The sequence below is a fragment of the Sebastes umbrosus genome, chromosome 4 (genome assembly GCF_015220745.1).
Source record: "Sebastes umbrosus isolate fSebUmb1 chromosome 4, fSebUmb1.pri, whole genome shotgun sequence".
In the NCBI taxonomy this organism is placed as follows: domain Eukaryota; kingdom Metazoa; phylum Chordata; class Actinopteri; order Perciformes; family Sebastidae; genus Sebastes; species Sebastes umbrosus.
In genome coordinates, this window is record NC_051272.1 from 38,395,933 (window position 1) to 38,406,452 (window position 10,520).

Consider the following 10,520-nt stretch of genomic DNA (forward strand, 5'->3'; position numbering starts at 1 on the left):
AGGGACCGTCTACAAATTGCATTGAATATATATTTCCCATTATAAATACACCAAAATGTGCAAAAGCACATTTTTCCAAAATAAGCGTTTTAGTATTACCAGGAAGAGGCCGTTGATGATGTGTGAAGTGATTTTGGTATCACTACAGTGTATTTCTCTCCTCAGATGTTCTCAGAATCATCTTGTAGTGTACTGTTTAGCTGTAAAATGAGAAAGTTTGCTCCGGCTGGTGGGCGGTGCTTGGTATTTCCTCAACTGATCTCAACATGACCATCTGAGGAGAGAAATAGGCATTACAGTAACAGAATATTGATTAATATTTGATCAGCGCTGCCTAGTTTGACCGTTTGATCAGAGTTGGTGATTGAGGCTCTGTTCAGACCTGGTATTAAGATGTGTTCTCAGTGATCTGATCGCAAGTGGACAGCTTTAAGTACGCTTGTTCACACCTGGCATTAGAATGTGTCTACAGTGACCACTTGTGATCTCACTTCTCCGCTCTATATGCAAAAAAAAACACGTAGTGAACACACGGCTAATACAGCAGACGTTGTGATGTAATACGTCAGGAATGTCAGTAGTAATATTGTGAAATAGGGTACATTTTATTAACATCTTTATAACATTTAAATATAAGACTATTGGACTGGCGGTCCCTGGGGACCTGCGGGGACCTGCGGGGACCTGCGGGGACCTGCGCGCCACTGGCACCGCTGCAAGAGCTCCAGAGAGCGGGTGTGTCAGCTACGCACAAGCAGAGCAAAAACACCGAAACATCTCCGACAGTATGATAATAATGCACTTCCTGTTCCTAGTCTGATAGTCTGTAGATATGTAGCCTATAGATAATGTATATTTTAATAAAATACAGTTGTAACGACAGGACACAGTAGAGAACAGAGGCCGTTTCCATGCTGCGAGGCAGACAAGCTCTCGCCTGTCTGTTCACCTGAGGAGCTCAATTAACCACCAGCTGTTCCTACTGAGCAATCAAGTCCTCCAGCATTGAGAATCATTTAAAAGCAGCCCTTAGCTCCTGTAGATACTACAGAAGGGCTACTGTTGGGAAGAGCTGCAGGGTGTGCTAGCAGGTATGAAATAGTTTATTGGTTCAGCTACAATGCTTTAATTGTCATTATGGGTGCAACATCATTGCTAACCATAAATATTCTATTTTGCAGTGTCTTGGGAACAGGTCACAAATCAGTGTTAACTCTATCCAGAATTGACCCATTTAACTGCAGAATGAGGTAAGTATTTTACTTGAATTACTGGCTTAAGTTGTTAAAGTTAAACCCTGATCTAAAAGTGAAATGTATCTACAGGGTGTTGTTGATTTCATGTCTGCTGATTGGAAGCATCACCTGTGGCCCTGTGGGAAAGGGTAAGATGTGTTGAGCTGGTCTAATTAAATGTATTGAGTTGAGAGCTCTGTCAACTACTGAACAGCCTTAAAATGAATGTTTGTTACCAAGTCCTCTGTTTTTCTGTCCCCAGGACATGGTGCAAACGGTGCTGCCACAAGCTTCATGCAGCAGCCATTTTCTTCTGGGACTTGGTTCAGTGGACTGGGTGTGAGTTCTGACCCAGACAGCAGCTCCCCTCTACCAAGTCCACCCAACCCAAGCTCTGAAGCTACTGAACTTCCTGCTCCTCAAGATGACCTTTCAAGTGCTGGACCTGGCGGTGACAGCAGCACCGACGTGGCTGTGGATAATGGGTTTGATGGTGGCTATGCTAATTTAGAGGATGAACCCCTTAACAGCCCTGAGGTCAGTGAAGATGGGCTTGCTTATGCAAGGTATGGGTATGATGGCAGTGCTCCAGGTGGCAACTATGGTGGTGGCTATGGCAGCTCAGGTAGTGCTTATGTAGGGGACAGCTGGACCTCTGGACCTGCTAATGGCTACGATGCTGGTGATGACCCTGAGCCAGTCTTCAGTGACGTGTCTGATCTGGAGCCAGTCTACTCCTTCAGCTCTCGTTCAAGCTACTAGCGAGGAAGAGCAGTATTTGCTCAAACCCGCTACACCCCAGGAGAGCCTGTTTTCCAGCCCATGCCAGTACCCAGACCCATCAGATGGACTTCTAAAGCTCCAACCAAAGGAGCCTTCTAAGACCTTGCTGGTAAGACTCGGTTCACGCAATACTTCATCAAATATCTAGGATTCTATCAACCAACTGACTCAATGTCTTTGCTTTTGCAGGTCTTGTTCCACCTACATGATCTGATGCCAATAAACTGCTTTCAGAACTTCTTTGTTTCTAAAATTCCTTTCTTGTGTTTGCAAAACCCCTTGATGTCACAACACTCTTCAAGTTTATTTGTCATATGCATTTAAAAGTACAGTGAAATGCATTTTACCCAGGCTCTCTCTCAGCCCTTAAAATCTATAAATGGTACAGTTGATAAATACTACAATACCTGAGAATAAAATTTATAAAACAATCCACAGCTCTGCATTCATTTAGTGCTACTGTTCAGTAGTCTGACTGCCTTCCTGAGGGTAAAAACTGTCTCTGAGGTGAGAGGTCTGAGCTCTAATGCTCTGTAGGTGCTTCCCTGAAGGGAGATAAAAGAACAGAGTATATATGCTGGATGACTTGTGTCCTGCATGATACAAAGAGCTTTCTTCCTGCAGCGAGTGGTGTAACTGTGGTAACAGTGATTCAATCATTTTAGATGCTGTTTGTGGTCATATGATGTAATGTTGCCAAACCAGACCAGTATGCATCCAGTTAAGATGCTTTCTATTGTGGACCAGTAGAAGTAGGGTTTTTGTGGACATACCATGTTTCTTTAAACACCTCAAAAAATACTGTCTCTGTTGTGCCATTTTTATGACACCACTGATGTGCAGGGACCAGTTAACTGGTATTTGGGCAGATATGTGCACGGCTATTTTAAACTTACTGGGATCTGGACAATTCCAACTGCATGGAGACTGGTCTTGGTCTGCTCACAAACCAATTCTGAAGTGGTCTGAATGTGATTCAAACCTGATGGCAACAAATGTACCAACAGACCAGGCTGTTGGTTGAGAACCTAAAATCCAGTATTCACTGGTAGTATGGCCCAAGCTGCAGAGTTTTTTTGTTTTGTTTTTATTCTAGGGGGGAAAAAAAGAAAATGGAAGCCATTGTCATTTATACACTTACAAAAATGAATTGTGGTAAATGGGGTTAGGATAAGAATGAGTCCTTTCTCACAACAAGTTCTCAAATATACGTTTGTTATTGATGATCCTCAGTCGAGGTAGAGTTGCGGTCAAACATTTACACACTTCTCAAAAGTTCTCTTTCTGTGGCAGAAAGGTGTACTTCTTTGTGACACAAATTGTTTCTTTTATACATTTTTGTCTTCATGTCTCCAGCATATTTTCATTCTGAGCTCATTTGAATGAAAAACTCTGCTTTTCATCACTGAACTAGCTTAACCCTCTGTGACACACAATAGACCTCTTTTTAGAGGGTCCAGGGTGTCTTTAGGGGGAGATAGCAGGTCAACAGTAGATGTCACATAGAAGTGGTGTACATCATCTGAAAGCTGGAACCTGAAGATTAACTTGAGATGCAGCTCAGCACTGTGTGTCAAATTGTTCTCGTCATAAATCAGAAATAAACATGAATTATTAATTAAAATAGTATATGATGGTCATCCCCATGCTCTATTATGTCTCATAAGTTGTTGCAGCAATCTCTGGGTTGATACCATTTGTTACACAGATTTGGTGCTAAATTTAACCATTTTTCACCACTGGAGAATTGATAAAAATGATAAATAATCCCTTCAAAATACCACATTAAGACACCAAGACCTTGAGGAACACCATAGAAAAAGACATGCTGTGATTTGGGATCAAAAACTTTTGACATTTGGAGATTTCTGCATTTTTCTGTGATTGGATGGCGAGCACTTGTGTTGTGTAAACTGCTCAGAAACCCCCTTATTGTCAATCTAGCTAGGAAAGCCATCCATCCTCTGAATGCTCTAGGTCTCTAGTCTGATCCATCCATCCTCTGAATGCTCTAGGTCTCTAGTTTGATCCATCCATCCTCTGAATGCTCTAGGTCTCTAGTCTGATCCATCCATCCTCTGAATGTTCTAGGTCTCTAGTTTGATCCATCCATCCTCTGAATGCTCTAGGTCTCTAGTTTGATCCATCCATCCTCTGAATGCTCTAGGTCTCTAGTCCTGATCTGCAAGATTTCACAGACTGGAGGAAAACAACCAATCACAGCTGATCTGAGGTCTGCTGTCCAGCCGCCGTCTATGAGAGCCGTCTGTCAATCACTCACGAACTCCGACCAAACGGTCAAACTAGGCAGCGCTGATCAAATATGAATCAATATTCTGTTACGTTAATGTCTATTTCTCTCCTCAGATGTTCTCAGAATCATCTTGTAGTGTACTGTTTAGCTGTAAAATGAGAAAGTTTGTGACGCCGCCGCCATTTTGAAATCTGGTAAAGGAACGCCAAGTTCCGGTCACATGACCAGAGCACAGCCAATAGGAACGCTCTCTCTCTGAAATGACCTGTGATTGGTCAAAGTCTCCCGTCACAGGCTAGATGTTCTAAAGCCTGAAAACAGAGCCATGAGGAGGAGCAGAAGTCTAGTTCTCTCTCAGAACACTTGAATTACAATATACTGAAAGGTTATTATGGGATTTTTGCCCAGTGATGCCAAAAATATACTGCCTACTGCCACTTTAAGTGATGCCTGTTATAGATTTAAACAATCGCCTGCCAATCTTTTTCATATGCTGTGGGCCTGCCCAGGTTAACTGACTATTGGACAGAAATATTCAACACTTATCAAAAATGTATTTCATATTCCCGTAGATCCTAACCCCATCACAGCTATATTTGGAATCTCGGTGCAGGACAGCCTTTCCATAGCCATGCAGAGGATTATTGCTTTCACTACACTGCTAGCCAGACGCCTTATTCCATTACATTCTCGCTTTGTCACGCCCCTTGGCCTCACTTTATTTTTGGCATCCAAACCACTATAGTTACGCATGGCATCACTTTAGGTTGTATAAATTCTGAAATGGTTCTACAACTAAGGAACACAAGTTAACAAAACGTTGTACTGAATCAAAGCTCAGAGGTTTATATCATGAAGACTGAAGTCTGAGGACTGGCTTGGATTGTTGCTACAACTGAATATTTCACTAAGTTTAAACACATCCATCAAAGTAGCTTCTTGATCACTTTTAGCATTCCTCCATGAAACTAATGCAAACAGGTAGCTGCTAGCAAAATGCAATAAGAAATGCTAGTAAATGAGAAAATGTCTCATGAGAATATAGCATTCAAATTTACAAAAATCCTCTAAGATGTCAGATATGAATCTGTTTTATGATTCTTGTGGACTCAAATGACTGATCTGATGACTGCAGAGATTAATGGACTTTATTGAGCTTTGAAAAGAGCAGCAGTTGGAGGTGAACATGGAGGAGGAGGAGGAGGAATGAGCATCTCTGATGCACAGCTCGAACAGAAGGAATTATCTGCACGGCTGTTGATCAGCTTCTAGCAAATCTGGATGTCTGTGAAGGGCCAGGGCCTGAAGAAACACCACAAAGAAAATGTGTTGTGTGAAGATACCATACAGCTCCAAACCTCCATTAAAAACATCCCATATTTACCTTCAGACGAGTATCAGACCTTCAACATTTGTGTTCATTCCTCAGATATTCTTCTAAGATGTTCACTCACAAAGACATCCCTGTTTTCACTCCATGACGTCTACAGGTGTGATCATTTCTATCATGCATTAAGAAATGGGATTAACTGAAAATGCATGGACAGACACCTTGACACCACCAACTATCTCATACTGTTGTGCATCACGTTGATAGCAGTACCTTAACTGCAAAGCCTTGTGGGAGGAAGAAGAGCTCTTTCTGGTAGATGAAGTTCAGCATCACGTCCTGTTTCCTAGATCATGTAGGTTCATGTTGATGGCTGCGTGTTCTTCCTTCAAACAACATAAAACCTTAAATGTAAAGGCAGCTTTAATTCTTCAGCCCAGGCAGACTATTATTACACAGTTAACATTTACATGTTATCTAAAATGTAGTATTTACCATACTGAGTGTGTCCCTGGCCTCTGGTCTTTACATGGCAACAGGATAGCTCCTCTTTGGTATTAATAAAGGGTTCTGAATAAAGACTATGAATTGAATTGATTTTAAACTCTGAATTACAACATAAGTCCGACCTGTGAGAGGCAGCAATGTGCCGCCAGAAGAATAAGAAGAAGAAGAAGAAGAAGAAGAAGAGTCTAGTAAAGGAGGCTGGGACACGGGGGGAACACCTATATCTCTCTACTGGTTATTAGATTTCTTATTTTACTAATGTATTTTATTTTTTATTGTAATCCTGGCATGAACAGTTTTGAATGTACATAATTGTTATTGTATTTATATTATGTTAATAAAAAATCAAAACAAAACCAATAAAAACACGGACGGAACACGGGTCTTGGGGGTACGGGTTATGACGCATGCGCAGTGTAACTGAAGCTGCGGTCGTGCGTTGTGATTGGCTCAATTTCGGCGAGTGCACACCAGATTTTACTGCGCATGTGTTGTACTCCAAATATATGAGGCGTTGATGACGTAAGATCCAACCTCCTTCAACAGGCCTTGGAGAGCGTGTGCGCCTGCGCGTTGGGCGTCACGTCTCTGGTCCACATTTCAAATGTAGCTTGAAGTGAACCCGGGAACGACAGAAGAAGAAGAAGAAGAAGAAGCAGCAGCAGCAGCAGCAGCAGCAGCAGCAGAAGCAGCAGAAGCAGCAGAAGCAGAAGCAGAAGCAGAAGCAGAAGCAGAAGCAGAAGCAGAAGACTCTGTGTAAGTTGTCTTCATTAAACCTGTGACGGCTTCATATAGACGGAGACAGAGAGCCTGCTGGAGTCTCAGTCGTTCATATATAGCCTCTTGTAGCAATGCTGCCTGTTATTAGCCCTAAGCTAACGGCAACGTTAAAATGAGCTGTTAGCTGTTAGCTGACTAGTTGGACCAGATAAAGTTAAACACGGAAGTAACGACTAGCGCTAATGGTAAATGGACCTGCATTTATATAGCGCTTTTCTAGTCCTCCGACCACTCAAAGCGCTTTACACTACATGTCAGCATTCACACACACATTCATACACTGATGGCAGAGGCTACTAAGGTGCCAACTTTGCCCATCAGGATCGAATCTAAAGACTCATTCACACACCGATGCCTTCGGGAGCAATTTAGGTTTAAGTGTCTTGCTCAAGGACACATCGACATGTGACCTGGAGCAGCCGGGGATCGAACCCCCGACCTTCCGTTTGGTGGACAAACGTCTCGTGTTAAACTGTGATTGACGCTGAAGTCTGCTGAATGATTCCGTGTTAAGAGAGGAACCGGGGAAACCTTTGATTGTGTTAGTGTGATTTCACTGCTTTGTTCCATCCAGACTAACGTAACGTTGGACCAGGTTACACTACTTAGATCTGGGCTAGTAGCCCAATACAATGATAATAGATACATAAATAGATAACAGTACAATTGCAAAAATGTATATTGAGCAGAAATGTTGTCTCTAAATTCTCTATTGTCCTGATCGGAAACCATGTTTAACAATGTTTTGGTTAATATATTTGCGTATGTTAAAGCTGCAGTGGATGGAAATGGAGCAAACATGATTAAAGAAAGTTATTTTTATGAAACAGTTGCTATATCCTGACAGTAGTGCGTGAGACAGGTAATCTGAAAAAAATCATGTGTCTCTATGTCTTCTGGTGGAAAACAAGCAGTCAGAGCTGTGAAAGTTTATGACCTGGCAGCCATGTTGAGATCAGTTGAGGAAATACCAAGCACCGCCCACCAGTCGGAGCAAACTTTATCATTTTACAGCTAAACAGTACACTACAAGATGATTCTGGGAACGTCTGAGGAGAGAAATAGGCATTACAATAACAGCATATTGATTCAAATTTGATCAGTGGTGCCTAGTTTAACCGTTTGATCGGAGTTGGTGAGTGATTGACAGCTGCCTCCGTTGAATGAACAGCCAATAGGAACGCTCTCTCTCTGAAATGACCTGTGAGTGGTCAAAGTCTCACGTCACAGGCTAGATTTGATGTTGTTTATATGCTGAAAGGTTATTATGGAATTATTTTCCAGTGATGCCAAAAATCTTCTGCCTACTGCAGCTTTAAGGTTTTACTCAGTCTTTTTTCTGTAGCTTTCGTTTTTTCACTTTCCCCTCAATTTCATTTAATTATACAAGACACAAGTCACATAATTTCCATTCATCATCTGTCACAGTTTATCACATTCAGGGTCATTTGGTGAAGGCGGGGTACACCCTGGACAGGTCTCCAGACACATAGGGTACGTCCCAAAGCTCTTAATTTTCATTTCCTCGCTCCTCGATCCTCGCTTGAACCGGAAGTTGTTCTGGTGCGCCATTTTGAAGACCGTCCCAAAGCCCTTATTTGTGCATCGAGGATCGAGGAGGCTTGCCGGAGGAGCTATGAGCGAGGATACACCAGTGTATCCTGCACGGAAGTCTTTTACCGACCGACACGCCCCCTTATTGGAGATCAGTTACTGATTGGACGCTGCTGCCGATCAGACTGATCTGATAACTTTACCTCTCAACATCACTGGAGATTTATACCAGAGTGAAAACAGATCACAGATTAAACGTTTTATAGTTTAGTTGTCTTCTGATTCACCATCTAGTTCAAATCTGTGTTAATTGAAGCTCTGAGCAGCAGCAGAAGGACCTGCAGTATCTCTGCTTCACACACCGTCAGTGAAGCAGCCTGACAGTCAGAGGGGTTTATAAAACCTGACAAACTGACTTAAAATAACTTTCTGCATTTTTTAGAATGATTTTTCTTTTCATGATCTGTTATTTCCCCCGTTAACTTTTATTAATGAAACTATTAAAGTCAGAGAGAGAAGGAGAGTCTGTCTGTCAGCAACAAACACCTTTTACATCATTTATCCTCATTTCCATTCAGTCACATGAGGCTGATGATTCCTGAATGTCAGTTTGATATGAATTACATCATTTACATTTTCCCTTTAGCCTAATAAATAATGTCCAGTGTTCAAAAACACCATGGTCATATTCTGGGTTATGAAATAATTAACTCACAATCAGAATATCAATAACTACAGACGCTAATAATGAATAAATAATATAAAGTTATTGTGCCAGTAGAGATGGTTCCTGGTCCTCTAAGCATGACTCAGTCCACAGTAGAAATACAGGCTGCAGCTTGCACTTGTCTTTATAAGTATTAGTACAGTTCAGACACAAACAGCTGTTAAAGTTGACTGACAGCTGATCCAGATGTGATCAGCTGTTGCTGTCATCAGAAACGGACGTCGCTTCACGTGACGCTTCAGAGGAAACGACCGTCTCATGTCGCTTAAATCGTATTTCCTCGTTTCCTCTCTCCTCGCATGGTTTCCTTGCGTCTCTCTATGCTTCCCTGGTGGGAGGGACTAAGACGCAAGGAAAAGACGCAAGTGAGGGAAACAGGGATGCAATTAAGAGCTTTGGGATGCAGCCATAGAGACAGACAACCATTCACACTCACATTCACACCTACGGGACATTTAGAGTCAACATGAACCTGCATGTCTTTGGACTGTAGGAGGAAACCTGAGAACCTGGAGAAAGACCACACTGACACGGGGAGAACATACAGACTCACACAGAAGGACCCCAGCCAGGTTTGAACCTGCAACCCTCTAGCTGTGAGGTGACGGTGCTAACCACTGCACCAGTATGCTTTAAATCTGTAGAGTTGAGTGTGGTCGCACATACAGACGTAGGCAAAGTTGTTGGTAACGTTCCGTTAAAGAGAGAAAAACCCACAATGGTCACTGAAATAACTTGAAACTGACAAAAGTAATAATAAATAAAAATTTACTGAAAATTAACTAATGAAAATCAGCTGTTGCTTTTGAATTGTGGTTCAACAGAATCATTTTAAAAAACAAACTGATGAAACTGGCCTAGACAAAAATGATGGTAGCCCTAGAAAAGATTGAAAATAATTTGACCATAGGGACATATTAAACTAAGGTGTGTCCTGTAATTAGCATCACAGGTGTCTTCAAACTTGTAATCAGTCAGTCTGCCTATTTAAAGGGTGAAAAGTAGTCACTGTGCTGTTTGGTGTCATGGTGTGTACTACACTGAACATGGACCACAAAAAGCTAAGGAGAGAGTTGTCTCAGGAGATCAGAAAGAACATTATAGACCTTCATGTTAAAGGTAAAGGCTATAAGACCATCTCCAAGCAGCTTGACGTTCCTGTGACTACAGCTGCACATATTATTCAGAAGTTTAAGGTCCATGGGACTTTAGCCAACCTCCCTTGACGTGGCCGCAAGAGGAAAAGTGATGACATATTGAAGAGACGGATAATACGAATAGTAACCAAAGAGCCCAGAACAACTTCCAAAGAGATTAGAGGTGAACTCCAAGGTCAAGGTACATCAGTGT

The 10,520-nt window shown here is 42.0% G+C and overlaps 1 protein-coding gene and 1 long non-coding RNA gene across 6 annotated transcripts in view; one reads left to right on the forward strand and one right to left on the reverse strand.

The window, feature by feature from the left end:
• Nucleotides 1-5,421: 5,421 nt before the first annotated feature.
• Nucleotides 5,422-10,520, reverse strand: part of LOC119486230 — a 33,871-nt gene continuing 28,772 nt past the window's right edge. Inside the window, exons 1-3 of one of the 2 annotated variants that reach the window (XR_005206489.1) lie at nucleotides 6,098-6,264; nucleotides 5,876-5,988; nucleotides 5,422-5,574 (exon numbers count right to left, since the gene is read on the reverse strand). This is a non-coding gene — a long non-coding RNA (uncharacterized LOC119486230). Of the gene's footprint in view, nucleotides 5,575-5,875; nucleotides 5,989-6,097; nucleotides 6,265-10,520 lie in introns of those variants that run through there. The other variant, XR_005206490.1, reaches the window with a different exon arrangement.
• ska1 (spindle and kinetochore associated complex subunit 1) overlaps nucleotides 6,263-10,520 on the forward strand; it is a 16,692-nt gene continuing 12,434 nt past the window's right edge. For 2 of the 4 annotated variants that reach the window (XM_037766187.1, XM_037766191.1), the window contains exons 1-2: nucleotides 6,263-6,292; nucleotides 6,853-6,863. The gene's annotated coding sequence lies outside the window, so the exon portion shown is untranslated. The other 2 variants (XM_037766188.1, XM_037766190.1) reach the window with 2 other exon arrangements.